The sequence below is a fragment of the Mytilus galloprovincialis genome, chromosome 6 (assembly GCF_965363235.1).
Source record: "Mytilus galloprovincialis chromosome 6, xbMytGall1.hap1.1, whole genome shotgun sequence".
Taxonomy (NCBI): domain Eukaryota; kingdom Metazoa; phylum Mollusca; class Bivalvia; order Mytilida; family Mytilidae; genus Mytilus; species Mytilus galloprovincialis.
In genome coordinates, this window is record NC_134843.1 from 73,199,387 (window position 1) to 73,223,789 (window position 24,403).

A 24,403-nucleotide genomic window follows, 5' to 3' on the forward strand; every position below is an offset into this window, starting at 1 on the left:
CATTCAATTAAGTGAAACTTGATGTTTTGTCAACCCGAGTACCGTTACTGTAAGAATTTTCATAATTGCGAGAGAAAAAAAAGTTTATTATCTCATAAACGATCATTTCACCGAAAGAAAAAAAAAAATCAATTCGCATCACGGGAGCAATTTTACATACAATATTTTTCCTTTTCATAAAAGTGTACTGCAAGGGCATATGATATCTGCTTAGTCATTTTTAGTGTTACTCCTGATTGCAGTTGCGCTATTAGGAAAAAATACTGCGGTAACAATTTAAAGCATTACTTACTGTTCTAGCAGCAACTGTAGGTCTATATTTGGGAACTTTGATCGCATTGCTTATTCGATATTATAAGGAGCTTCACTTGCGTACAATTCACTCAGTTTCAGGCAAAATTTCAATTTGGTGTAATAAAAATAAGACTAGTGCGGGTGGGGTTCGAACCCACGCGGACATACGTCCATTGGAACTTAAGTCCAACGCCTTAACCACTCGGCCACCACACTGTTACAGATGGGGATCTTAAATGGTTACATGAATCTATAGCTACTTATCACAATGTTCGCATTTCATTTGTAAGGCGCAATTGTGTAGATCAAATACCGCAAAGGAAAAATAATCAAATAGACAGCCTTTTCATCGAAAATCCCGTGCAATTCAACTGATTTCATGCTGAAACATTCAATTAAGTGAAACTTGATGTTTTGTCAACCCGAGTACCGTTACTGTAAGAATTTTCATAATTGCGAGAGAAAAAAAAGTTTATTATCTCATAAACGATCATTTCACCGAAAGAAAAAAAAAATCAATTCGCATCACGGGAGCAATTTTACATACAATATTTTTCCTTTTCATAAAAGTGTACTGCAAGGGCATATGATATCTGCTTAGTCATTTTTAGTGTTACTCCTGATTGCAGTTGCGCTATTAGGAAAAAATACTGCGGTAACAATTTAAAGCATTACTTACTGTTCTAGCAGCAACTGTAGGTCTATATTTGGGAACTTTGATCGCATTGCTTATTCGATATTATAAGGAGCTTCACTTGCGTACAATTCACTCAGTTTCAGGCAAAATTTCAATTTGGTGTAATAAAAATAAGACTAGTGCGGGTGGGGTTCGAACCCACGCGGACATACGTCCATTGGAACTTAAGTCCAACGCCTTAACCACTCGGCCACCACACTGTTACAGATGGGGATCTTAAATGGTTACATGAATCTATAGCTACTTATCACAATGTTCGCATTTCATTTGTAAGGCGCAATTGTGTAGATCAAATACCGCATAGGAAAAATAATCAAATAGACAGCCTTTTCATCGAAAATCCCGTGCAATTCAACTGATTTCATGCTGAAACATTCAATTAAGTGAAACTTGATGTTTTGTCAACCCGAGTACCGTTACTGTAAGAATTTTCATAATTGCGAGAGAAAAAAAAGTTTATTATCTCATAAACGATCATTTCACCGAAAGAAAAAAAAAATCAATTCGCATCACGGGAGCAATTTTACATACAATATTTTTCCTTTTCATAAAAGTGTACTGCAAGGGCATATGATATCTGCTTAGTCATTTTTAGTGTTACTCCTGATTGCAGTTGCGCTATTAGGAAAAAATACTGCGGTAACAATTTAAAGCATTACTTACTGTTCTAGCAGCAACTGTAGGTCTATATTTGGGAACTTTGATCGCATTGCTTATTCGATATTATAAGGAGCTTCACTTGCGTACAATTCACTCAGTTTCAGGCAAAATTTCAATTTGGTGTAATAAAAATAAGACTAGTGCGGGTGGGGTTCGAACCCACGCGGACATACGTCCATTGGAACTTAAGTCCAACGCCTTAACCACTCGGCCACCACACTGTTACAGATGGGGATCTTAAATGGTTACATGAATCTATAGCTACTTATCACAATGTTCGCATTTCATTTGTAAGGCGCAATTGTGTAGATCAAATACCGCAAAGGAAAAATAATCAAATAGACAGCCTTTTCATCGAAAATCCCGTGCAATTCAACTGATTTCATGCTGAAACATTCAATTAAGTGAAACTTGATGTTTTGTCAACCCGAGTACCGTTACTGTAAGAATTTTCATAATTGCGAGAGAAAAAAAAGTTTATTATCTCATAAACGATCATTTCACCGAAAGAAAAAAAAAATCAATTCGCATCACGGGAGCAATTTTACATACAATATTTTTCCTTTTCATAAAAGTGTACTGCAAGGGCATATGATATCTGCTTAGTCATTTTTAGTGTTACTCCTGATTGCAGTTGCGCTATTAGGAAAAAATACTGCGGTAACAATTTAAAGCATTACTTACTGTTCTAGCAGCAACTGTAGGTCTATATTTGGGAACTTTGATCGCATTGCTTATTCGATATTATAAGGAGCTTCACTTGCGTACAATTCACTCAGTTTCAGGCAAAATTTCAATTTGGTGTAATAAAAATAAGACTAGTGCGGGTGGGGTTCGAACCCACGCGGACATACGTCCATTGGAACTTAAGTCCAACGCCTTAACCACTCGGCCACCACACTGTTACAGATGGGGATCTTAAATGGTTACATGAATCTATAGCTACTTATCACAATGTTCGCATTTCATTTGTAAGGCGCAATTGTGTAGATCAAATACCGCAAAGGAAAAATAATCAAATAGACAGCCTTTTCATCGAAAATCCCGTGCAATTCAACTGATTTCATGCTGAAACATTCAATTAAGTGAAACTTGATGTTTTGTCAACCCGAGTACCGTTACTGTAAGAATTTTCATAATTGCGAGAGAAAAAAAAGTTTATTATCTCATAAACGATCATTTCACCGAAAGAAAAAAAAAATCAATTCGCATCACGGGAGCAATTTTACATACAATATTTTTCCTTTTCATAAAAGTGTACTGCAAGGGCATATGATATCTGCTTAGTCATTTTTAGTGTTACTCCTGATTGCAGTTGCGCTATTAGGAAAAAATACTGCGGTAACAATTTAAAGCATTACTTACTGTTCTAGCAGCAACTGTAGGTCTATATTTGGGAACTTTGATCGCATTGCTTATTCGATATTATAAGGAGCTTCACTTGCGTACAATTCACTCAGTTTCAGGCAAAATTTCAATTTGGTGTAATAAAAATAAGACTAGTGCGGGTGGGGTTCGAACCCACGCGGACATACGTCCATTGGAACTTAAGTCCAACGCCTTAACCACTCGGCCACCACACTGTTACAGATGGGGATCTTAAATGGTTACATGAATCTATAGCTACTTATCACAATGTTCGCATTTCATTTGTAAGGCGCAATTGTGTAGATCAAATACCGCAAAGGAAAAATAATCAAATAGACAGCCTTTTCATCGAAAATCCCGTGCAATTCAACTGATTTCATGCTGAAACATTCAATTAAGTGAAACTTGATGTTTTGTCAACCCGAGTACCGTTACTGTAAGAATTTTCATAATTGCGAGAGAAAAAAAAGTTTATTATCTCATAAACGATCATTTCACCGAAAGAAAAAAAAAATCAATTCGCATCACGGGAGCAATTTTACATACAATATTTTTCCTTTTCATAAAAGTGTACTGCAAGGGCATATGATATCTGCTTAGTCATTTTTAGTGTTACTCCTGATTGCAGTTGCGCTATTAGGAAAAAATACTGCGGTAACAATTTAAAGCATTACTTACTGTTCTAGCAGCAACTGTAGGTCTATATTTGGGAACTTTGATCGCATTGCTTATTCGATATTATAAGGAGCTTCACTTGCGTACAATTCACTCAGTTTCAGGCAAAATTTCAATTTGGTGTAATAAAAATAAGACTAGTGCGGGTGGGGTTCGAACCCACGCGGACATACGTCCATTGGAACTTAAGTCCAACGCCTTAACCACTCGGCCACCACACTGTTACAGATGGGGATCTTAAATGGTTACATGAATCTATAGCTACTTATCACAATGTTCGCATTTCATTTGTAAGGCGCAATTGTGTAGATCAAATACCGCAAAGGAAAAATAATCAAATAGACAGCCTTTTCATCGAAAATCCCGTGCAATTCAACTGATTTCATGCTGAAACATTCAATTAAGTGAAACTTGATGTTTTGTCAACCCGAGTACCGTTACTGTAAGAATTTTCATAATTGCGAGAGAAAAAAAAGTTTATTATCTCATAAACGATCATTTCACCGAAAGAAAAAAAAAATCAATTCGCATCACGGGAGCAATTTTACATACAATATTTTTCCTTTTCATAAAAGTGTACTGCAAGGGCATATGATATCTGCTTAGTCATTTTTAGTGTTACTCCTGATTGCAGTTGCGCTATTAGGAAAAAATACTGCGGTAACAATTTAAAGCATTACTTACTGTTCTAGCAGCAACTGTAGGTCTATATTTGGGAACTTTGATCGCATTGCTTATTCGATATTATAAGGAGCTTCACTTGCGTACAATTCACTCAGTTTCAGGCAAAATTTCAATTTGGTGTAATAAAAATAAGACTAGTGCGGGTGGGGTTCGAACCCACGCGGACATACGTCCATTGGAACTTAAGTCCAACGCCTTAACCACTCGGCCACCACACTGTTACAGATGGGGATCTTAAATGGTTACATGAATCTATAGCTACTTATCACAATGTTCGCATTTCATTTGTAAGGCGCAATTGTGTAGATCAAATACCGCAAAGGAAAAATAATCAAATAGACAGCCTTTTCATCGAAAATCCCGTGCAATTCAACTGATTTCATGCTGAAACATTCAATTAAGTGAAACTTGATGTTTTGTCAACCCGAGTACCGTTACTGTAAGAATTTTCATAATTGCGAGAGAAAAAAAAGTTTATTATCTCATAAACGATCATTTCACCGAAAGAAAAAAAAAATCAATTCGCATCACGGGAGCAATTTTACATACAATATTTTTCCTTTTCATAAAAGTGTACTGCAAGGGCATATGATATCTGCTTAGTCATTTTTAGTGTTACTCCTGATTGCAGTTGCGCTATTAGGAAAAAATACTGCGGTAACAATTTAAAGCATTACTTACTTACTGTTCTAGCAGCAACTGTAGGTCTATATTTGGGAACTTTGATCGCATTGCTTATTCGATATTATAAGGAGCTTCACTTGCGTACAATTCACTCAGTTTCAGGCAAAATTTCAATTTGGTGTAATAAAAATAAGACTAGTGCGGGTGGGGTTCGAACCCACGCGGACATACGTCCATTGGAACTTAAGTCCAACGCCTTAACCACTCGGCCACCACACTGTTACAGATGGGGATCTTAAATGGTTACATGAATCTATAGCTACTTATCACAATGTTCGCATTTCATTTGTAAGGCGCAATTGTGTAGATCAAATACCGCAAAGGAAAAATAATCAAATAGACAGCCTTTTCATCGAAAATCCCGTGCAATTCAACTGATTTCATGCTGAAACATTCAATTAAGTGAAACTTGATGTTTTGTCAACCCGAGTACCGTTACTGTAAGAATTTTCATAATTGCGAGAGAAAAAAAAGTTTATTATCTCATAAACGATCATTTCACCGAAAGAAAAAAAAAATCAATTCGCATCACGGGAGCAATTTTACATACAATATTTTTCCTTTTCATAAAAGTGTACTGCAAGGGCATATGATATCTGCTTAGTCATTTTTAGTGTTACTCCTGATTGCAGTTGCGCTATTAGGAAAAAATACTGCGGTAACAATTTAAAGCATTACTTACTGTTCTAGCAGCAACTGTAGGTCTATATTTGGGAACTTTGATCGCATTGCTTATTCGATATTATAAGGAGCTTCACTTGCGTACAATTCACTCAGTTTCAGGCAAAATTTCAATTTGGTGTAATAAAAATAAGACTAGTGCGGGTGGGGTTCGAACCCACGCGGACATACGTCCATTGGAACTTAAGTCCAACGCCTTAACCACTCGGCCACCACACTGTTACAGATGGGGATCTTAAATGGTTACATGAATCTATAGCTACTTATCACAATGTTCGCATTTCATTTGTAAGGCGCAATTGTGTAGATCAAATACCGCAAAGGAAAAATAATCAAATAGACAGCCTTTTCATCGAAAATCCCGTGCAATTCAACTGATTTCATGCTGAAACATTCAATTAAGTGAAACTTGATGTTTTGTCAACCCGAGTACCGTTACTGTAAGAATTTTCATAATTGCGAGAGAAAAAAAAGTTTATTATCTCATAAACGATCATTTCACCGAAAGAAAAAAAAATCAATTCGCATCACGGGAGCAATTTTACATACAATATTTTTCCTTTTCATAAAAGTGTGCTGCAAGGGCATATGATATCTGCTTAGTCATTTTTAGTGTTACTCCTGATTGCAGTTGCGCTATTAGGAAAAAATACTGCGGTAACAATTTAAAGCATTACTTACTGTTCTAGCAGCAACTGTAGGTCTATATTTGGGAACTTTGATCGCATTGCTTATTCGATATTATAAGGAGCTTCACTTGCGTACAATTCACTCAGTTTCAGGCAAAATTTCAATTTGGTGTAATAAAAATAAGACTAGTGCGGGTGGGGTTCGAACCCACGCGGACATACGTCCATTGGAACTTAAGTCCAACGCCTTAACCACTCGGCCACCACACTGTTTCAGATGGGGATCTTAAATGGTTACATGAATCTATAGCTACTTATCACAATGTTCGCATTTCATTTGTAAGGCGCAATTGTGTAGATCAAATACCGCAAAGGAAAAATAATCAAATAGACAGCCTTTTCATCGAAAATCCCGTGCAATTCAACTGATTTCATGCTGAAACATTCAATTAAGTGAAACTTGATGTTTTGTCAACCCGAGTACCGTTACTGTAAGAATTTTCATAATTGCGAGAGAAAAAAAAGTTTATTATCTCATAAACGATCATTTCACCGAAAGAAAAAAAAAATCAATTCGCATCACGGGAGCAATTTTACATACAATATTTTTCCTTTTCATAAAAGTGTACTGCAAGGGCATATGATATCTGCTTAGTCATTTTTAGTGTTACTCCTGATTGCAGTTGCGCTATTAGGAAAAAATACTGCGGTAACAATTTAAAGCATTACTTACTGTTCTAGCAGCAACTGTAGGTCTATATTTGGGAACTTTGATCGCATTGCTTATTCGATATTATAAGGAGCTTCACTTGCGTACAATTCACTCAGTTTCAGGCAAAATTTCAATTTGGTGTAATAAAAATAAGACTAGTGCGGGTGGGGTTCGAACCCACGCGGACATACGTCCATTGGAACTTAAGTCCAACGCCTTAACCACTCGGCCACCACACTGTTACAGATGGGGATCTTAAATGGTTACATGAATCTATAGCTACTTATCACAATGTTCGCATTTCATTTGTAAGGCGCAATTGTGTAGATCAAATACCGCAAAGGAAAAATAATCAAATAGACAGCCTTTTCATCGAAAATCCCGTGCAATTCAACTGATTTCATGCTGAAACATTCAATTAAGTGAAACTTGATGTTTTGTCAACCCGAGTACCGTTACTGTAAGAATTTTCATAATTGCGAGAGAAAAAAAAGTTTATTATCTCATAAACGATCATTTCACCGAAAGAAAAAAAAATCAATTCGCATCACGGGAGCAATTTTACATACAATATTTTTCCTTTTCATAAAAGTGTACTGCAAGGGCATATGATATCTGCTTAGTCATTTTTAGTGTTACTCCTGATTGCAGTTGCGCTATTAGGAAAAAATACTGCGGTAACAATTTAAAGCATTACTTACTGTTCTAGCAGCAACTGTAGGTCTATATTTGGGAACTTTGATCGCATTGCTTATTCGATATTATAAGGAGCTTCACTTGCGTACAATTCACTCAGTTTCAGGCAAAATTTCAATTTGGTGTAATAAAAATAAGACTAGTGCGGGTGGGGTTCGAACCCACGCGGACATACGTCCATTGGAACTTAAGTCCAACGCCTTAACCACTCGGCCACCACACTGTTACAGATGGGGATCTTAAATGGTTACATGAATCTATAGCTACTTATCACAATGTTCGCATTTCATTTGTAAGGCGCAATTGTGTAGATCAAATACCGCAAAGGAAAAATAATCAAATAGACAGCCTTTTCATCGAAAATCCCGTGCAATTCAACTGATTTCATGCTGAAACATTCAATTAAGTGAAACTTGATGTTTTGTCAACCCGAGTACCGTTACTGTAAGAATTTTCATAATTGCGAGAGAAAAAAAAGTTTATTATCTCATAAACGATCATTTCACCGAAAGAAAAAAAAAATCAATTCGCATCACGGGAGCAATTTTACATACAATATTTTTCCTTTTCATAAAAGTGTACTGCAAGGGCATATGATATCTGCTTAGTCATTTTTAGTGTTACTCCTGATTGCAGTTGCGCTATTAGGAAAAAATACTGCGGTAACAATTTAAAGCATTACTTACTGTTCTAGCAGCAACTGTAGGTCTATATTTGGGAACTTTGATCGCATTGCTTATTCGATATTATAAGGAGCTTCACTTGCGTACAATTCACTCAGTTTCAGGCAAAATTTCAATTTGGTGTAATAAAAATAAGACTAGTGCGGGTGGGGTTCGAACCCACGCGGACATACGTCCATTGGAACTTAAGTCCAACGCCTTAACCACTCGGCCACCACACTGTTACAGATGGGGATCTTAAATGGTTACATGAATCTATAGCTACTTATCACAATGTTCGCATTTCATTTGTAAGGCGCAATTGTGTAGATCAAATACCGCATAGGAAAAATAATCAAATAGACAGCCTTTTCATCGAAAATCCCGTGCAATTCAACTGATTTCATGCTGAAACATTCAATTAAGTGAAACTTGATGTTTTGTCAACCCGAGTACCGTTACTGTAAGAATTTTCATAATTGCGAGAGAAAAAAAAGTTTATTATCTCATAAACGATCATTTCACCGAAAGAAAAAAAAATCAATTCGCATCACGGGAGCAATTTTACATACAATATTTTTCCTTTTCATAAAAGTGTACTGCAAGGGCATATGATATCTGCTTAGTCATTTTTAGTGTTACTCCTGATTGCAGTTGCGCTATTAGGAAAAAATACTGCGGTAACAATTTAAAGCATTACTTACTGTTCTAGCAGCAACTGTAGGTCTATATTTGGGAACTTTGATCGCATTGCTTATTCGATATTATAAGGAGCTTCACTTGCGTACAATTCACTCAGTTTCAGGCAAAATTTCAATTTGGTGTAATAAAAATAAGACTAGTGCGGGTGGGGTTCGAACCCACGCGGACATACGTCCATTGGAACTTAAGTCCAACGCCTTAACCACTCGGCCACCACACTGTTACAGATGGGGATCTTAAATGGTTACATGAATCTATAGCTACTTATCACAATGTTCGCATTTCATTTGTAAGGCGCAATTGTGTAGATCAAATACCGCAAAGGAAAAATAATCAAATAGACAGCCTTTTCATCGAAAATCCCGTGCAATTCAACTGATTTCATGCTGAAACATTCAATTAAGTGAAACTTGATGTTTTGTCAACCCGAGTACCGTTACTGTAAGAATTTTCATAATTGCGAGAGAAAAAAAAGTTTATTATCTCATAAACGATCATTTCACCGAAAGAAAAAAAAAATCAATTCGCATCACGGGAGCAATTTTACATACAATATTTTTCCTTTTCATAAAAGTGTACTGCAAGGGCATATGATATCTGCTTAGTCATTTTTAGTGTTACTCCTGATTGCAGTTGCGCTATTAGGAAAAAATACTGCGGTAACAATTTAAAGCATTACTTACTGTTCTAGCAGCAACTGTAGGTCTATATTTGGGAACTTTGATCGCATTGCTTATTCGATATTATAAGGAGCTTCACTTGCGTACAATTCACTCAGTTTCAGGCAAAATTTCAATTTGGTGTAATAAAAATAAGACTAGTGCGGGTGGGGTTCGAACCCACGCGGACATACGTCCATTGGAACTTAAGTCCAACGCCTTAACCACTCGGCCACCACACTGTTACAGATGGGGATCTTAAATGGTTACATGAATCTATAGCTACTTATCACAATGTTCGCATTTCATTTGTAAGGCGCAATTGTGTAGATCAAATACCGCAAAGGAAAAATAATCAAATAGACAGCCTTTTCATCGAAAATCCCGTGCAATTCAACTGATTTCATGCTGAAACATTCAATTAAGTGAAACTTGATGTTTTGTCAACCCGAGTACCGTTACTGTAAGAATTTTCATAATTGCGAGAGAAAAAAAAGTTTATTATCTCATAAACGATCATTTCACCGAAAGAAAAAAAAAATCAATTCGCATCACGGGAGCAATTTTACATACAATATTTTTCCTTTTCATAAAAGTGTACTGCAAGGGCATATGATATCTGCTTAGTCATTTTTAGTGTTACTCCTGATTGCAGTTGCGCTATTAGGAAAAAATACTGCGGTAACAATTTAAAGCATTACTTACTGTTCTAGCAGCAACTGTAGGTCTATATTTAGGAACTTTGATCGCATTGCTTATTCGATATTATAAGGAGCTTCACTTGCGTACAATTCACTCAGTTTCAGGCAAAATTTCAATTTGGTGTAATAAAAATAAGACTAGTGCGGGTGGGGTTCGAACCCACGCGGACATACGTCCATTGGAACTTAAGTCCAACGCCTTAACCACTCGGCCACCACACTGTTTCAGATGGGGATCTTAAATGGTCACATGAATCTATAGCTACTTATCACAATGTTCGCATTTCATTTGTAAGGCGCAATTGTGTAGATCAAATACCGCAAAGGAAAAATAATCAAATAGACAGCCTTTTCATCGAAAATCCCGTGCAATTCAACTGATTTCATGCTGAAACATTCAATTAAGTGAAACTTGATGTTTTGTCAACCCGAGTACCGTTACTGTAAGAATTTTCATAATTGCGAGAGAAAAAAAAGTTTATTATCTCATAAACGATCATTTCACCGAAAGAAAAAAAAAATCAATTCGCATCACGGGAGCAATTTTACATACAATATTTTTCCTTTTCATAAAAGTGTACTGCAAGGGCATATGATATCTGCTTAGTCATTTTTAGTGTTACTCCTGATTGCAGTTGCGCTATTAGGAAAAAATACTGCGGTAACAATTTAAAGCATTACTTACTGTTCTAGCAGCAACTGTAGGTCTATATTTGGGAACTTTGATCGCATTGCTTATTCGATATTATAAGGAGCTTCACTTGCGTACAATTCACTCAGTTTCAGGCAAAATTTCAATTTGGTGTAATAAAAATAAGACTAGTGCGGGTGGGGTTCGAACCCACGCGGACATACGTCCATTGGAACTTAAGTCCAACGCCTTAACCACTCGGCCACCACACTGTTACAGATGGGGATCTTAAATGGTTACATGAATCTATAGCTACTTATCACAATGTTCGCATTTCATTTGTAAGGCGCAATTGTGTAGATCAAATACCGCATAGGAAAAATAATCAAATAGACAGCCTTTTCATCGAAAATCCCGTGCAATTCAACTGATTTCATGCTGAAACATTCAATTAAGTGAAACTTGATGTTTTGTCAACCCGAGTACCGTTACTGTAAGAATTTTCATAATTGCGAGAGAAAAAAAAGTTTATTATCTCATAAACGATCATTTCACCGAAAGAAAAAAAAAATCAATTCGCATCACGGGAGCAATTTTACATACAATATTTTTCCTTTTCATAAAAGTGTACTGCAAGGGCATATGATATCTGCTTAGTCATTTTTAGTGTTACTCCTGATTGCAGTTGCGCTATTAGGAAAAAATACTGCGGTAACAATTTAAAGCATTACTTACTGTTCTAGCAGCAACTGTAGGTCTATATTTGGGAACTTTGATCGCATTGCTTATTCGATATTATAAGGAGCTTCACTTGCGTACAATTCACTCAGTTTCAGGCAAAATTTCAATTTGGTGTAATAAAAATAAGACTAGTGCGGGTGGGGTTCGAACCCACGCGGACATACGTCCATTGGAACTTAAGTCCAACGCCTTAACCACTCGGCCACCACACTGTTACAGATGGGGATCTTAAATGGTTACATGAATCTATAGCTACTTATCACAATGTTCGCATTTCATTTGTAAGGCGCAATTGTGTAGATCAAATACCGCATAGGAAAAATAATCAAATAGACAGCCTTTTCATCGAAAATCCCGTGCAATTCAACTGATTTCATGCTGAAACATTCAATTAAGTGAAACTTGATGTTTTGTCAACCCGAGTACCGTTACTGTAAGAATTTTCATAATTGCGAGAGAAAAAAAAGTTTATTATCTCATAAACGATCATTTCACCGAAAGAAAAAAAAAATCAATTCGCATCACGGGAGCAATTTTACATACAATATTTTTCCTTTTCATAAAAGTGTACTGCAAGGGCATATGATATCTGCTTAGTCATTTTTAGTGTTACTCCTGATTGCAGTTGCGCTATTAGGAAAAAATACTGCGGTAACAATTTAAAGCATTACTTACTGTTCTAGCAGCAACTGTAGGTCTATATTTGGGAACTTTGATCGCATTGCTTATTCGATATTATAAGGAGCTTCACTTGCGTACAATTCACTCAGTTTCAGGCAAAATTTCAATTTGGTGTAATAAAAATAAGACTAGTGCGGGTGGGGTTCGAACCCACGCGGACATACGTCCATTGGAACTTAAGTCCAACGCCTTAACCACTCGGCCACCACACTGTTACAGATGGGGATCTTAAATGGTTACATGAATCTATAGCTACTTATCACAATGTTCGCATTTCATTTGTAAGGCGCAATTGTGTAGATCAAATACCGCAAAGGAAAAATAATCAAATAGACAGCCTTTTCATCGAAAATCCCGTGCAATTCAACTGATTTCATGCTGAAACATTCAATTAAGTGAAACTTGATGTTTTGTCAACCCGAGTACCGTTACTGTAAGAATTTTCATAATTGCGAGAGAAAAAAAAGTTTATTATCTCATAAACGATCATTTCACCGAAAGAAAAAAAAAATCAATTCGCATCACGGGAGCAATTTTACATACAATATTTTTCCTTTTCATAAAAGTGTACTGCAAGGGCATATGATATCTGCTTAGTCATTTTTAGTGTTACTCCTGATTGCAGTTGCGCTATTAGGAAAAAATACTGCGGTAACAATTTAAAGCATTACTTACTGTTCTAGCAGCAACTGTAGGTCTATATTTGGGAACTTTGATCGCATTGCTTATTCGATATTATAAGGAGCTTCACTTGCGTACAATTCACTCAGTTTCAGGCAAAATTTCAATTTGGTGTAATAAAAATAAGACTAGTGCGGGTGGGGTTCGAACCCACGCGGACATACGTCCATTGGAACTTAAGTCCAACGCCTTAACCACTCGGCCACCACACTGTTACAGATGGGGATCTTAAATGGTTACATGAATCTATAGCTACTTATCACAATGTTCGCATTTCATTTGTAAGGCGCAATTGTGTAGATCAAATACCGCAAAGGAAAAATAATCAAATAGACAGCCTTTTCATCGAAAATCCCGTGCAATTCAACTGATTTCATGCTGAAACATTCAATTAAGTGAAACTTGATGTTTTGTCAACCCGAGTACCGTTACTGTAAGAATTTTCATAATTGCGAGAGAAAAAAAAGTTTATTATCTCATAAACGATCATTTCACCGAAAGAAAAAAAAAATCAATTCGCATCACGGGAGCAATTTTACATACAATATTTTTCCTTTTCATAAAAGTGTACTGCAAGGGCATATGATATCTGCTTAGTCATTTTTAGTGTTACTCCTGATTGCAGTTGCGCTATTAGGAAAAAATACTGCGGTAACAATTTAAAGCATTACTTACTGTTCTAGCAGCAACTGTAGGTCTATATTTAGGAACTTTGATCGCATTGCTTATTCGATATTATAAGGAGCTTCACTTGCGTACAATTCACTCAGTTTCAGGCAAAATTTCAATTTGGTGTAATAAAAATAAGACTAGTGCGGGTGGGGTTCGAACCCACGCGGACATACGTCCATTGGAACTTAAGTCCAACGCCTTAACCACTCGGCCACCACACTGTTTCAGATGGGGATCTTAAATGGTCACATGAATCTATAGCTACTTATCACAATGTTCGCATTTCATTTGTAAGGCGCAATTGTGTAGATCAAATACCGCAAAGGAAAAATAATCAAATAGACAGCCTTTTCATCGAAAATCCCGTGCAATTCAACTGATTTCATGCTGAAACATTCAATTAAGTGAAACTTGATGTTTTGTCAACCCGAGTACCGTTACTGTAAGAATTTTCATAATTGCGAGAGAAAAAAAAGTTTATTATCTCATAAACGATCATTTCACCGAAAGAAAAAAAAAATCAATTCGCATCACGGGAGCAATTTTACATACAATATTTTTCCTTTTCATAAAAGTGTACTGCAAGGGCATATGATATCTGCTTAGTCATTTTTAGTGTTACTCCTGATTGCAGTTGCGCTATTAGGAAAAAATACTGCGGTAACAATTTAAAGCATTACTTACTGTTCTAGCAGCAACTGTAGGTCTATATTTGGGAACTTTGATCGCATTGCTTATTCGATATTATAAGGAGCTTCACTTGCGTACAATTCACTCAGTTTCAGGCAAAATTTCAATTTGGTGTAATAAAAATAAGACTAGTGCGGGTGGGGTTCGAACCCACGCGGACATACGTCCATTGGAACTTAAGTCCAACGCCTTAACCACTCGGCCACCACACTGTTACAGATGGGGATCTTAAATGGTTACATGAATCTATAGCTACTTATCACAATGTTCGCATTTCATTTGTAAGGCGCAATTGTGTAGATCAAATACCGCATAGGAAAAATAATCAAATAGACAGCCTTTTCATCGAAAATCCCGTGCAATTCAACTGATTTCATGCTGAAACATTCAATTAAGTGAAACTTGATGTTTTGTCAACCCGAGTACCGTTACTGTAAGAATTTTCATAATTGCGAGAGAAAAAAAAGTTTATTATCTCATAAACGATCATTTCACCGAAAGAAAAAAAAAATCAATTCGCATCACGGGAGCAATTTTACATACAATATTTTTCCTTTTCATAAAAGTGTACTGCAAGGGCATATGATATCTGCTTAGTCATTTTTAGTGTTACTCCTGATTGCAGTTGCGCTATTAGGAAAAAATACTGCGGTAACAATTTAAAGCATTACTTACTGTTCTAGCAGCAACTGTAGGTCTATATTTGGGAACTTTGATCGCATTGCTTATTCGATATTATAAGGAGCTTCACTTGCGTACAATTCACTCAGTTTCAGGCAAAATTTCAATTTGGTGTAATAAAAATAAGACTAGTGCGGGTGGGGTTCGAACCCACGCGGACATACGTCCATTGGAACTTAAGTCCAACGCCTTAACCACTCGGCCACCACACTGTTACAGATGGGGATCTTAAATGGTTACATGAATCTATAGCTACTTATCACAATGTTCGCATTTCATTTGTAAGGCGCAATTGTGTAGATCAAATACCGCATAGGAAAAATAATCAAATAGACAGCCTTTTCATCGAAAATCCCGTGCAATTCAACTGATTTCATGCTGAAACATTCAATTAAGTGAAACTTGATGTTTTGTCAACCCGAGTACCGTTACTGTAAGAATTTTCATAATTGCGAGAGAAAAAAAAGTTTATTATCTCATAAACGATCATTTCACCGAAAGAAAAAAAAAATCAATTCGCATCACGGGAGCAATTTTACATACAATATTTTTCCTTTTCATAAAAGTGTACTGCAAGGGCATATGATATCTGCTTAGTCATTTTTAGTGTTACTCCTGATTGCAGTTGCGCTATTAGGAAAAAATACTGCGGTAACAATTTAAAGCATTACTTACTGTTCTAGCAGCAACTGTAGGTCTATATTTGGGAACTTTGATCGCATTGCTTATTCGATATTATAAGGAGCTTCACTTGCGTACAATTCACTCAGTTTCAGGCAAAATTTCAATTTGGTGTAATAAAAATAAGACTAGTGCGGGTGGGGTTCGAACCCACGCGGACATACGTCCATTGGAACTTAAGTCCAACGCCTTAACCACTCGGCCACCACACTGTTACAGATGGGGATCTTAAATGGTTACATGAATCTATAGCTACTTATCACAATGTTCGCATTTCATTTGTAAGGCGCAATTGTGTAGATCAAATACCGCATAGGAAAAATAATCAAATAGACAGCCTTTTCATCGAAAATCCCGTGCAATTCAACTGATTTCATGCTGAAACATTCAATTAAGTGAAACTTGATGTTTTGTCAACCCGAGTACCGTTACTGTAAGAATTTTCATAATTGCGAGAGAAAAAAAAGTTTATTATCTCATAAACGATCATTTCACCGAAAGAAAAAAAAAATCAATTCGCATCACGGGAGCAATTTTACATACAATATTTTTCCTTTTCATAAAAGTGTACTGCAAGGGCATATGATATCTGCTTAGTCATTTTTAGTGTTACTCCTGATTGCAGTTGCGCTATTAGGAAAAAATACTGCGGTAACAATTTAAAGCATTACTTACTGTTCTAGCAGCAACTGTAGGTCTATATTTGGGAACTTTGATCGCATTGCTTATTCGATATTATAAGGAGCTTCACTTGCGTACAATTCACTCAGTTTCAGGCAAAATTTCAATTTGGTGTAATAAAAATAAGACTAGTGCGGGTGGGGTTCGAACCCACGCGGACATACGTCCATTGGAACTTAAGTCCAACGCCTTAACCACTCGGCCACCACACTGTTACAGATGGGGATCTTAAATGGTTACATGAATCTATAGCTACTTATCACAATGTTCGCATTTCATTTGTAAGGCGCAATTGTGTAGATCAAATACCGCATAGGAAAAATAATCAAATAGACAGCCTTTTCATCGAAAATCCCGTGCAATTCAACTGATTTCATGCTGAAACATTCAATTAAGTGAAACTTGATGTTTTGTCAACCCGAGTACCGTTACTGTAAGAATTTTCATAATTGCGAGAGAAAAAAAAGTTTATTATCTCATAAACGATCATTTCACCGAAAGAAAAAAAAAATCAATTCGCATCACGGGAGCAATTTTACATACAATATTTTTCCTTTTCATAAAAGTGTACTGCAAGGGCATATGATATCTGCTTAGTCATTTTTAGTGTTACTCCTGATTGCAGTTGCGCTATTAGGAAAAAATACTGCGGTAACAATTTAAAGCATTACTTACTGTTCTAGCAGCAACTGTAGGTCTATATTTGGGAACTTTGATCGCATTGCTTATTCGATATTATAAGGAGCTTCACTTGCGTACAATTCACTCAGTTTCAGGCAAAATTTCAATTTGGTGTAATAAAAATAAGACTAGTGCGGGTGGGGTTCGAACCCACGCGGACATACGTCCATTGGAACTTAAGTCCAACGCCTTAACCACTCGGCCACCACACTGTTACAGATGGGGATCTTAAATGGTTACATGAATCTATAGCTACTTATCACAATGTTCGCATTTCATTTGTAAGGCGCAATTGTGTAGATCAAATACCGCAAAGGAAAAATAATCAAATAGACAGCCTTTTCATCGAAAATCCCGTGCAATTCAACTGATTTCATGCTGAAACATTCAATTAAGTGAAACTTGATGTTTTGTCAACCCGAGTACCGTTACTGTAAGAATTTTCATAATTGCGAGAGAAAAAAAAGTTTATTATCTCATAAACGATCATTTCACCGAAAGAAAAAAAAAATCAATTCGCATCACGGGAGCAATTTTACATACAATATTTTTCCTTTTCATAAAAGTGTACTGCAAGGGCATATGATATCTGCTTAGTCATTTTTAGTGTTACTCCTGATTGCAGTTGCGCTATTAGGAAAAAATACTGCGGTAACAATTTAAAGCATTACTTACTTACTGTTCTAGCAGCAACTGTAGGTCTATATTTGGGAACTTTGATCGCATTGCTTATTCGATATTATAAGGAGCTTCACTTGCGTACAATTCACTCAGCTTCAGGCAAAATTTCAATTTGGTGTAATAAAAATAAGACTAGTGCGGGTGGGGTTCGAACCCACGCGGACATACGTCCATTGGAACTTAAGTCCAACGCCTTAACCACTCGGCCACCACACTGTTACAGATGGGGATCTTAAATGGTTACATGAATCTATAGCTACTTATCACAATGTTCGCATTTCATTTGTAAGGCGCAATTGTGTAGATCAAATACCGCAAAGGAAAAATAATCAAATAGACAGCCTTTTCATCGAAAATCCCGTGCAATTCAACTGATTTCATGCTGAAACATTCAATTAAGTGAAACTTGATGTTTTGTCAACCCGAGTACCGTTACTGTAAGAATTTTCATAATTGCGAGAGAAAAAAAGTTTATTATCTCATAAACGATCATTTCACCGAAAGAAAAAAAAAATCAATTCGCATCACGGGAGCAATTTTACATACAATATTTTTCCTTTTCATAAAAGTGTACTGCAAGGGCATATGATATCTGCTTAGTCATTTTTAGTGTTACTCCTGATTGCAGTTGCGCTATTAGGAAAAAATACTGCGGTAACAATTTAAAGCATTACTTACTTACTGTTCTAGCAGCAACTGTAGGTCTATATTTGGGAACTTTGATCGCATTGCTTATTCGATATTATAAGGAGCTTCACTTGCGTACAATTCACTCAGTTTCAGGCAAAATTTCAATTTGGTGTAATAAAAATAAGACTAGTGCGGGTGGGGTTCGAACCCACGCGGACATACGTCCATTGGAACTTAAGTCCAACGCCTTAACCACTCGGCCACCACACTGTTACAGATGGGGATCTTAAATGGTTACATGAATCTATAGCTACTTATCACAATGTTCGCATTTCATTTGTAAGGCGCAATTGTGTAGATCAAATACCGCAAAGGAAAAATAATCAAATAGACAGCCTTTTCATCGAAAATCCCGTGCAATTCAACTGATTTCATGCTGAAACATTCAATTAAGTGAAACTTGATGTTTTGTCAACCCGAGTACCGTTACTGTAAGAATTTTCATAATTGCGAGAGAAAAAAAAGTTTATTATCTCATAAACGATCATTTCACCGAAAGAAAAAAAAATCAATTCGCATCACGGGAGCAATTTTACATACAATATTTTTCCTTTTCATAAAAGTGTACTGCAAGGGCATATGATATCTGCTTAGTCATTTTTAGTGTTACTCCTGATTGCAGTTGCGCTATTAGGAAAAAATACTGCGGTAACAATTTAAAGCATTACTTACTTACTGTTCTAGCAGTAACTGTAGGTCTATATTTGGGAACTTTGATCGCATTGCTTATTCGATATTATAAGGAGCTTCACTTGCGTACAATTCACTCAGTTTCAGGCAAAATTTCAATTTGGTGTAATAAAAATAAGACTAGTGCGGGTGGGGTTCGAACCCACGCGGACATACGTCCATTGGAACTTAAGTCCAACGCCTTAACCACTCGGCCACCACACTGTTACAGATGGGGATCTTAAATGGTTACATGAATCTATAGCTACTTATCACAATGTTCGCATTTCATTTGTAAGGCGCAATTGTGTAGATCAAATACCGCAAAGGAAAAATAATCAAATAGACAGCCTTTTCATCGAAAATCCCGTGCAATTCAACTGATTTCATGCTGAAACATTCAATTAAGTGAAACTTGATGTTTTGTCAACCCGAGTACCGTTACTGTAAGAATTTTCATAATTGCGAGAGAAAAAAAAGTTTATTATCTCATAAACGATCATTTCACCGAAAGAAAAAAAAAATCAATTCGCATCACGGGAGCAATTTTACATACAATATTTTTCCTTTTCATAAAAGTGTACTGCAAGGGCATATGATATCTGCTTAGTCATTTTTAGTGTTACTCCTGATTGCAGTTGCGCTATTAGGAAAAAATACTGCGGTAACAATTTAAAGCATTACTTACTGTTCTAGCAGCAACTGTAGGTCTATATTTGGGAACTTTGATCGCATTGCTTATTCGATATTATAAGGAGCTTCACTTGCGTACAATTCACTCAGTTTCAGGCAAAATTTCAATTTGGTGTAATAAAAATAAGACTAGTGCGGGTGGGGTTCGAACCCACGCGGACATACGTCCATTGGAACTTAAGTCCAACGCCTTAACCACTCGGCCACCACACTGTTACAGATGGGGATCTTAAATGGTTACATGAATCTATAGCTACTTATCACAATGTTCGCATTTCATTTGTAAGGCGCAATTGTGTAGATCAAATACCGCAAAGGAAAAATAATCAAATAGACAGCCTTTTCATCGAAAATCCCGTGCAATTCAACTGATTTCATGCTGAAACATTCAATTAAGTGAAACTTGATGTTTTGTCAATCCGAGTACCGTTACTGTAAGAATTTTCATAATTGCGAGAGAAAAAAAAGTTTATTATCTCATAAACGATCATTTCACCGAAAGAAAAAAAAAATCAATTCGCATCACGGGAGCAATTTTACATACAATATTTTTCCTTTTCATAAAAGTGTACTGCAAGGGCATATGATATCTGCTTAGTCATTTTTAGTGTTACTCCTGATTGCAGTTGCGCTATTAGGAAAAAATACTGCGGTAACAATTTAAAGCATTACTTACTGTTCTAGCAGCAACTGTAGGTCTATATTTGGGAACTTTGATCGCATTGCTTATTCGATATTATAAGGAGCTTCACTTGCGTACAATTCACTCAGTTTCAGGCAAAATTTCAATTTGGTGTAATAAAAATAAGACTAGTGCGGGTGGGGTTCGAACCCACGCGGACATACGTCCATTGGAACTTAAGTCCAACGCCTTAACCACTCGGCCACCACACTGTTACAGATGGGGATCTTAAATGGTTACATGAATCTATAGCTACTTATCACAATGTTCGCATTTCATTTGTAAGGCGCAATTGTGTAGATCAAATACCGCAAAGGAAAAATAATCAAATAGACAGCCTTTTCATCGAAAATCCCGTGCAATTCAACTGATTTCATGCTGAAACATTCAATTAAGTGAAACTTGATGTTTTGTCAACCCGAGTACCGTTACTGTAAGAATTTTCATAATTGCGAGAGAAAAAAAAGTTTATTATCTCATAAACGATCATTTCACCGAAAGAAAAAAAAAATCAATTCGCATCACGGGAGCAATTTTACATACAATATTTTTCCTTTTCATAAAAGTGTACTGCAAGGGCATATGATATCTGCTTAGTCATTTTTAGTGTTACTCCTGATTGCAGTTGCGCTATTAGGAAAAAATACTGCGGTAACAATTTAAAGCATTACTTACTTACTGTTCTAGCAGCAACTGTAGATCTATATTTGGGAACTTTGATCGCATTGCTTATTCGATATTATAAGGAGCTTCACTTGCGTACAATTCACTCAGTTTCAGGCAAAATTTCAATTTGGTGTAATAAAAATAAGACTAGTGCGGGTGGGGTTCGAACCCACGCGGACATACGTCCATTGGAACTTAAGTCCAACGCCTTAACCACTCGGCCACCACACTGTTACAGATGGGGATCTTAAATGGTTACATGAATCTATAGCTACTTATCACAATGTTTGCATTTCATTTGTAAGGCGCAATTGTGTAGATCAAATACCGCAAAGGAAAAATAATCAAATAGACAGCCTTTTCATCGAAAATCCCGTGCAATTCAACTGATTTCATGCTGAAACATTCAATTAAGTGAAACTTGATGTTTTGTCAACCCGAGTACCGTTACTGTAAGAATTTTCATAATTGCGAGAGAAAAAAAAGTTTATTATCTCATAAACGATCATTTCACCGAAAGAAAAAAAAAATCAATTCGCATCACGGGAGCAATTTTACATACAATATTTTTCCTTTTCATAAAAGTGTACTGCAAGGGCATATGATATCTGCTTAGTCATTTTTAGTGTTACTCCTGATTGCAGTTGCGCTATTAGGAAAAAATACTGCGGTAACAATTTAAAGCATTACTTACTGTTCTAGCAGCAACTGTAGGTCTATATTTGGGAACTTTGATCGCATTGCTTATTCGATATTATAAGGAGCTTCACTTGCGTACAATTCACTCAGTTTCAGGCAAAATTTCAATTTGGTGTAATAAAAATAAGACTAGTGCGGGTGGGGTTCGAACCCACGCGGACATACGTCCATTGGAACTTAAGTCCAACGCCTTAACCACTCGGCCACCACACTGTTACAGATGGGGATCTTAAATGGTTACATGAATCTATAGCTACTTATCACAATGTTCGCATTTCATTTGTAAGGCGCAATTGTGTAGATCAAATACCGCAAAGGAAAAATAATCAAATAGACAGCCTTTTCATCGAAAATCCCGTGCAATTCAACTGATTTCATGCTGAAACATTCAATTAAGTGAAACTTGATGTTTTGTCAACCCGAGTACCGTTACTGTAAGAATTTTCATAATTGCGAGAGAAAAAAAAGTTTATTATCTCATAAACGATCATTTCACCGAAAGAAAAAAAAAATCAATTCGCATCACGGGAGCAATTTTACATACAATATTTTTCCTTTTCATAAAAGTGTACTGCAAGGGCATATGATATCTGCTTAGTCATTTTTAGTGTTACTCCTGATTGCAGTTGCGCTATTAGGAAAAAATACTGCGGTAACAATTTAAAGCATTACTTACTGTTCTAGCAGCAACTGTAGGTCTATATTTGGGAACTTTGATCGCATTGCTTATTCGATATTATAAGGAGCTTCACTTGCGTACAATTCACTCAGTTTCAGGCAAAATTTCAATTTGGTGTAATAAAAATAAGACTAGTGCGGGTGGGGTTCGAACCCACGCGGACATACGTCCATTGGAACTTAAGTCCAACGCCTTAACCACTCGGCCACCACACTGTTTCAGATGGGGATCTTAAATGGTTACATGAATCTATAGCTACTTATCACAATGTTCGCATTTCATTTGTAAGGCGCAATTGTGTAGATCAAATACCGCAAAGGAAAAATAATCAAATAGACAGCCTTTTCATCGAAAATCCCGTGCAATTCAACTGATTTCATGCTGAAACATTCAATTAAGTGAAACTTGATGTTTTGTCAACCCGAGTACCGTTACTGTAAGAATTTTCATAATTGCGAGAGAAAAAAAAGTTTATTATCTCATAAACGATCATTTCACCGAAAGAAAAAAAAAATCAATTCGCATCACGGGAGCAATTTTACATACAATATTTTTCCTTTTCATAAAAGTGTACTGCAAGGGCATATGATATCTGCTTAGTCATTTTTAGTGTTACTCCTGATTGCAGTTGCGCTATTAGGAAAAAATACTGCGGTAACAATTTAAAGCATTACTTACTGTTCTAGCAGCAACTGTAGGTCTATATTTGGGAACTTTGATCGCATTGCTTATTCGATATTATAAGGAGCTTCACTTGCGTACAATTCACTCAGTTTCAGGCAAAATTTCAATTTGGTGTAATAAAAATAAGACTAGTGCGGGTGGGGTTCGAACCCACGCGGACATACGTCCATTGGAACTTAAGTCCAACGCCTTAACCACTCGGCCACCACACTGTTACAGATGGGGATCTTAAATGGTTACATGAATCTATAGCTACTTATCACAATGTTCGCATTTCATTTGTAAGGCGCAATTGTGTAGATCAAATACCGCAAAGGAAAAATAATCAAATAGACAGCCTTTTCATCGAAAATCCCGTGCAATTCAACTGATTTCATGCTGAAACATTCAATTAAGTGAAACTTGATGTTTTGTCAACCCGAGTACCGTTACTGTAAGAATTTTCATAATTGCGAGAGAAAAAAAAGTTTATTATCTCATAAACGATCATTTCACCGAAAGAAAAAAAAAATCAATTCGCATCACGGGAGCAATTTTACATACAATATTTTTCCTTTTCATAAAAGTGTACTGCAAGGGCATATGATATCTGCTTAGTCATTTTTAGTGTTACTCCTGATTGCAGTTGCGCTATTAGGAAAAAATACTGCGGTAACAATTTAAAGCATTACTTACTGTTCTAGCAGCAACTGTAGGTCTATATTTGGGAACTTTGATCGCATTGCTTATTCGATATTATAAGGAGCTTCACTTGCGTACAATTCACTCAGTTTCAGGCAAAATTTCAATTTGGTGTAATAAAAATAAGACTAGTGCGGGTGGGGTTCGAACCCACGCGGACATACGTCCATTGGAACTTAAGTCCAACGCCTTAACCACTCGGCCACCACACTGTTTCAGATGGGGATCTTAAATGGTTACATGAATCTATAGCTA

General features: G+C 36.4%; 36 non-coding genes across 36 annotated transcripts; all 36 read right to left on the reverse strand.

Moving 5' to 3' along the window:
- Positions 1-427: 427 nt before the first annotated feature.
- Trnal-uaa (transfer RNA leucine (anticodon UAA)) lies at positions 428-510 on the reverse strand. The gene has a single exon. It is a non-coding gene; the product is annotated as a tRNA-Leu (tRNA).
- Positions 511-1,108: 598 nt separating this feature from the next.
- Positions 1,109-1,191, reverse strand: Trnal-uaa (transfer RNA leucine (anticodon UAA)). The gene has a single exon. It is a non-coding gene; the product is annotated as a tRNA-Leu (tRNA).
- Positions 1,192-1,789: 598 nt separating this feature from the next.
- Trnal-uaa (transfer RNA leucine (anticodon UAA)) lies at positions 1,790-1,872 on the reverse strand. Its single transcript has one exon. It is a non-coding gene; the product is annotated as a tRNA-Leu (tRNA).
- A 598-nt stretch (positions 1,873-2,470) lies between these two features.
- Trnal-uaa (transfer RNA leucine (anticodon UAA)) lies at positions 2,471-2,553 on the reverse strand. The gene has a single exon. It is a non-coding gene; the product is annotated as a tRNA-Leu (tRNA).
- A 598-nt stretch (positions 2,554-3,151) lies between these two features.
- Trnal-uaa (transfer RNA leucine (anticodon UAA)) lies at positions 3,152-3,234 on the reverse strand. The gene has a single exon. It is a non-coding gene; the product is annotated as a tRNA-Leu (tRNA).
- Positions 3,235-3,832: 598 nt separating this feature from the next.
- Trnal-uaa (transfer RNA leucine (anticodon UAA)) lies at positions 3,833-3,915 on the reverse strand. The gene has a single exon. It is a non-coding gene; the product is annotated as a tRNA-Leu (tRNA).
- A 598-nt stretch (positions 3,916-4,513) lies between these two features.
- Positions 4,514-4,596, reverse strand: Trnal-uaa (transfer RNA leucine (anticodon UAA)). Its single transcript has one exon. It is a non-coding gene; the product is annotated as a tRNA-Leu (tRNA).
- A 602-nt stretch (positions 4,597-5,198) lies between these two features.
- Trnal-uaa (transfer RNA leucine (anticodon UAA)) lies at positions 5,199-5,281 on the reverse strand. The gene has a single exon. It is a non-coding gene; the product is annotated as a tRNA-Leu (tRNA).
- A 598-nt stretch (positions 5,282-5,879) lies between these two features.
- Trnal-uaa (transfer RNA leucine (anticodon UAA)) lies at positions 5,880-5,962 on the reverse strand. The gene has a single exon. It is a non-coding gene; the product is annotated as a tRNA-Leu (tRNA).
- Positions 5,963-6,559: 597 nt separating this feature from the next.
- Positions 6,560-6,642, reverse strand: Trnal-uaa (transfer RNA leucine (anticodon UAA)). The gene has a single exon. It is a non-coding gene; the product is annotated as a tRNA-Leu (tRNA).
- Positions 6,643-7,240: 598 nt separating this feature from the next.
- Trnal-uaa (transfer RNA leucine (anticodon UAA)) lies at positions 7,241-7,323 on the reverse strand. Its single transcript has one exon. It is a non-coding gene; the product is annotated as a tRNA-Leu (tRNA).
- A 597-nt stretch (positions 7,324-7,920) lies between these two features.
- Trnal-uaa (transfer RNA leucine (anticodon UAA)) lies at positions 7,921-8,003 on the reverse strand. Its single transcript has one exon. It is a non-coding gene; the product is annotated as a tRNA-Leu (tRNA).
- A 598-nt stretch (positions 8,004-8,601) lies between these two features.
- Trnal-uaa (transfer RNA leucine (anticodon UAA)) lies at positions 8,602-8,684 on the reverse strand. The gene has a single exon. It is a non-coding gene; the product is annotated as a tRNA-Leu (tRNA).
- Positions 8,685-9,281: 597 nt separating this feature from the next.
- Positions 9,282-9,364, reverse strand: Trnal-uaa (transfer RNA leucine (anticodon UAA)). The gene has a single exon. It is a non-coding gene; the product is annotated as a tRNA-Leu (tRNA).
- Positions 9,365-9,962: 598 nt separating this feature from the next.
- Positions 9,963-10,045, reverse strand: Trnal-uaa (transfer RNA leucine (anticodon UAA)). Its single transcript has one exon. It is a non-coding gene; the product is annotated as a tRNA-Leu (tRNA).
- Positions 10,046-10,643: 598 nt separating this feature from the next.
- Trnal-uaa (transfer RNA leucine (anticodon UAA)) lies at positions 10,644-10,726 on the reverse strand. The gene has a single exon. It is a non-coding gene; the product is annotated as a tRNA-Leu (tRNA).
- Positions 10,727-11,324: 598 nt separating this feature from the next.
- Trnal-uaa (transfer RNA leucine (anticodon UAA)) lies at positions 11,325-11,407 on the reverse strand. The gene has a single exon. It is a non-coding gene; the product is annotated as a tRNA-Leu (tRNA).
- Positions 11,408-12,005: 598 nt separating this feature from the next.
- Positions 12,006-12,088, reverse strand: Trnal-uaa (transfer RNA leucine (anticodon UAA)). The gene has a single exon. It is a non-coding gene; the product is annotated as a tRNA-Leu (tRNA).
- Positions 12,089-12,686: 598 nt separating this feature from the next.
- On the reverse strand, positions 12,687-12,769 carry Trnal-uaa (transfer RNA leucine (anticodon UAA)). The gene has a single exon. It is a non-coding gene; the product is annotated as a tRNA-Leu (tRNA).
- A 598-nt stretch (positions 12,770-13,367) lies between these two features.
- Trnal-uaa (transfer RNA leucine (anticodon UAA)) lies at positions 13,368-13,450 on the reverse strand. The gene has a single exon. It is a non-coding gene; the product is annotated as a tRNA-Leu (tRNA).
- A 598-nt stretch (positions 13,451-14,048) lies between these two features.
- Positions 14,049-14,131, reverse strand: Trnal-uaa (transfer RNA leucine (anticodon UAA)). The gene has a single exon. It is a non-coding gene; the product is annotated as a tRNA-Leu (tRNA).
- Positions 14,132-14,729: 598 nt separating this feature from the next.
- Positions 14,730-14,812, reverse strand: Trnal-uaa (transfer RNA leucine (anticodon UAA)). Its single transcript has one exon. It is a non-coding gene; the product is annotated as a tRNA-Leu (tRNA).
- Positions 14,813-15,410: 598 nt separating this feature from the next.
- On the reverse strand, positions 15,411-15,493 carry Trnal-uaa (transfer RNA leucine (anticodon UAA)). Its single transcript has one exon. It is a non-coding gene; the product is annotated as a tRNA-Leu (tRNA).
- A 598-nt stretch (positions 15,494-16,091) lies between these two features.
- On the reverse strand, positions 16,092-16,174 carry Trnal-uaa (transfer RNA leucine (anticodon UAA)). Its single transcript has one exon. It is a non-coding gene; the product is annotated as a tRNA-Leu (tRNA).
- A 598-nt stretch (positions 16,175-16,772) lies between these two features.
- On the reverse strand, positions 16,773-16,855 carry Trnal-uaa (transfer RNA leucine (anticodon UAA)). Its single transcript has one exon. It is a non-coding gene; the product is annotated as a tRNA-Leu (tRNA).
- A 598-nt stretch (positions 16,856-17,453) lies between these two features.
- Positions 17,454-17,536, reverse strand: Trnal-uaa (transfer RNA leucine (anticodon UAA)). Its single transcript has one exon. It is a non-coding gene; the product is annotated as a tRNA-Leu (tRNA).
- Positions 17,537-18,138: 602 nt separating this feature from the next.
- On the reverse strand, positions 18,139-18,221 carry Trnal-uaa (transfer RNA leucine (anticodon UAA)). The gene has a single exon. It is a non-coding gene; the product is annotated as a tRNA-Leu (tRNA).
- Positions 18,222-18,822: 601 nt separating this feature from the next.
- Positions 18,823-18,905, reverse strand: Trnal-uaa (transfer RNA leucine (anticodon UAA)). The gene has a single exon. It is a non-coding gene; the product is annotated as a tRNA-Leu (tRNA).
- Positions 18,906-19,506: 601 nt separating this feature from the next.
- Trnal-uaa (transfer RNA leucine (anticodon UAA)) lies at positions 19,507-19,589 on the reverse strand. Its single transcript has one exon. It is a non-coding gene; the product is annotated as a tRNA-Leu (tRNA).
- Positions 19,590-20,187: 598 nt separating this feature from the next.
- Trnal-uaa (transfer RNA leucine (anticodon UAA)) lies at positions 20,188-20,270 on the reverse strand. The gene has a single exon. It is a non-coding gene; the product is annotated as a tRNA-Leu (tRNA).
- A 598-nt stretch (positions 20,271-20,868) lies between these two features.
- Positions 20,869-20,951, reverse strand: Trnal-uaa (transfer RNA leucine (anticodon UAA)). Its single transcript has one exon. It is a non-coding gene; the product is annotated as a tRNA-Leu (tRNA).
- Positions 20,952-21,553: 602 nt separating this feature from the next.
- Positions 21,554-21,636, reverse strand: Trnal-uaa (transfer RNA leucine (anticodon UAA)). The gene has a single exon. It is a non-coding gene; the product is annotated as a tRNA-Leu (tRNA).
- A 598-nt stretch (positions 21,637-22,234) lies between these two features.
- On the reverse strand, positions 22,235-22,317 carry Trnal-uaa (transfer RNA leucine (anticodon UAA)). The gene has a single exon. It is a non-coding gene; the product is annotated as a tRNA-Leu (tRNA).
- A 598-nt stretch (positions 22,318-22,915) lies between these two features.
- On the reverse strand, positions 22,916-22,998 carry Trnal-uaa (transfer RNA leucine (anticodon UAA)). Its single transcript has one exon. It is a non-coding gene; the product is annotated as a tRNA-Leu (tRNA).
- Positions 22,999-23,596: 598 nt separating this feature from the next.
- On the reverse strand, positions 23,597-23,679 carry Trnal-uaa (transfer RNA leucine (anticodon UAA)). The gene has a single exon. It is a non-coding gene; the product is annotated as a tRNA-Leu (tRNA).
- Positions 23,680-24,277: 598 nt separating this feature from the next.
- Positions 24,278-24,360, reverse strand: Trnal-uaa (transfer RNA leucine (anticodon UAA)). Its single transcript has one exon. It is a non-coding gene; the product is annotated as a tRNA-Leu (tRNA).
- Between the last annotated feature and the right edge of the window lie 43 nt (positions 24,361-24,403).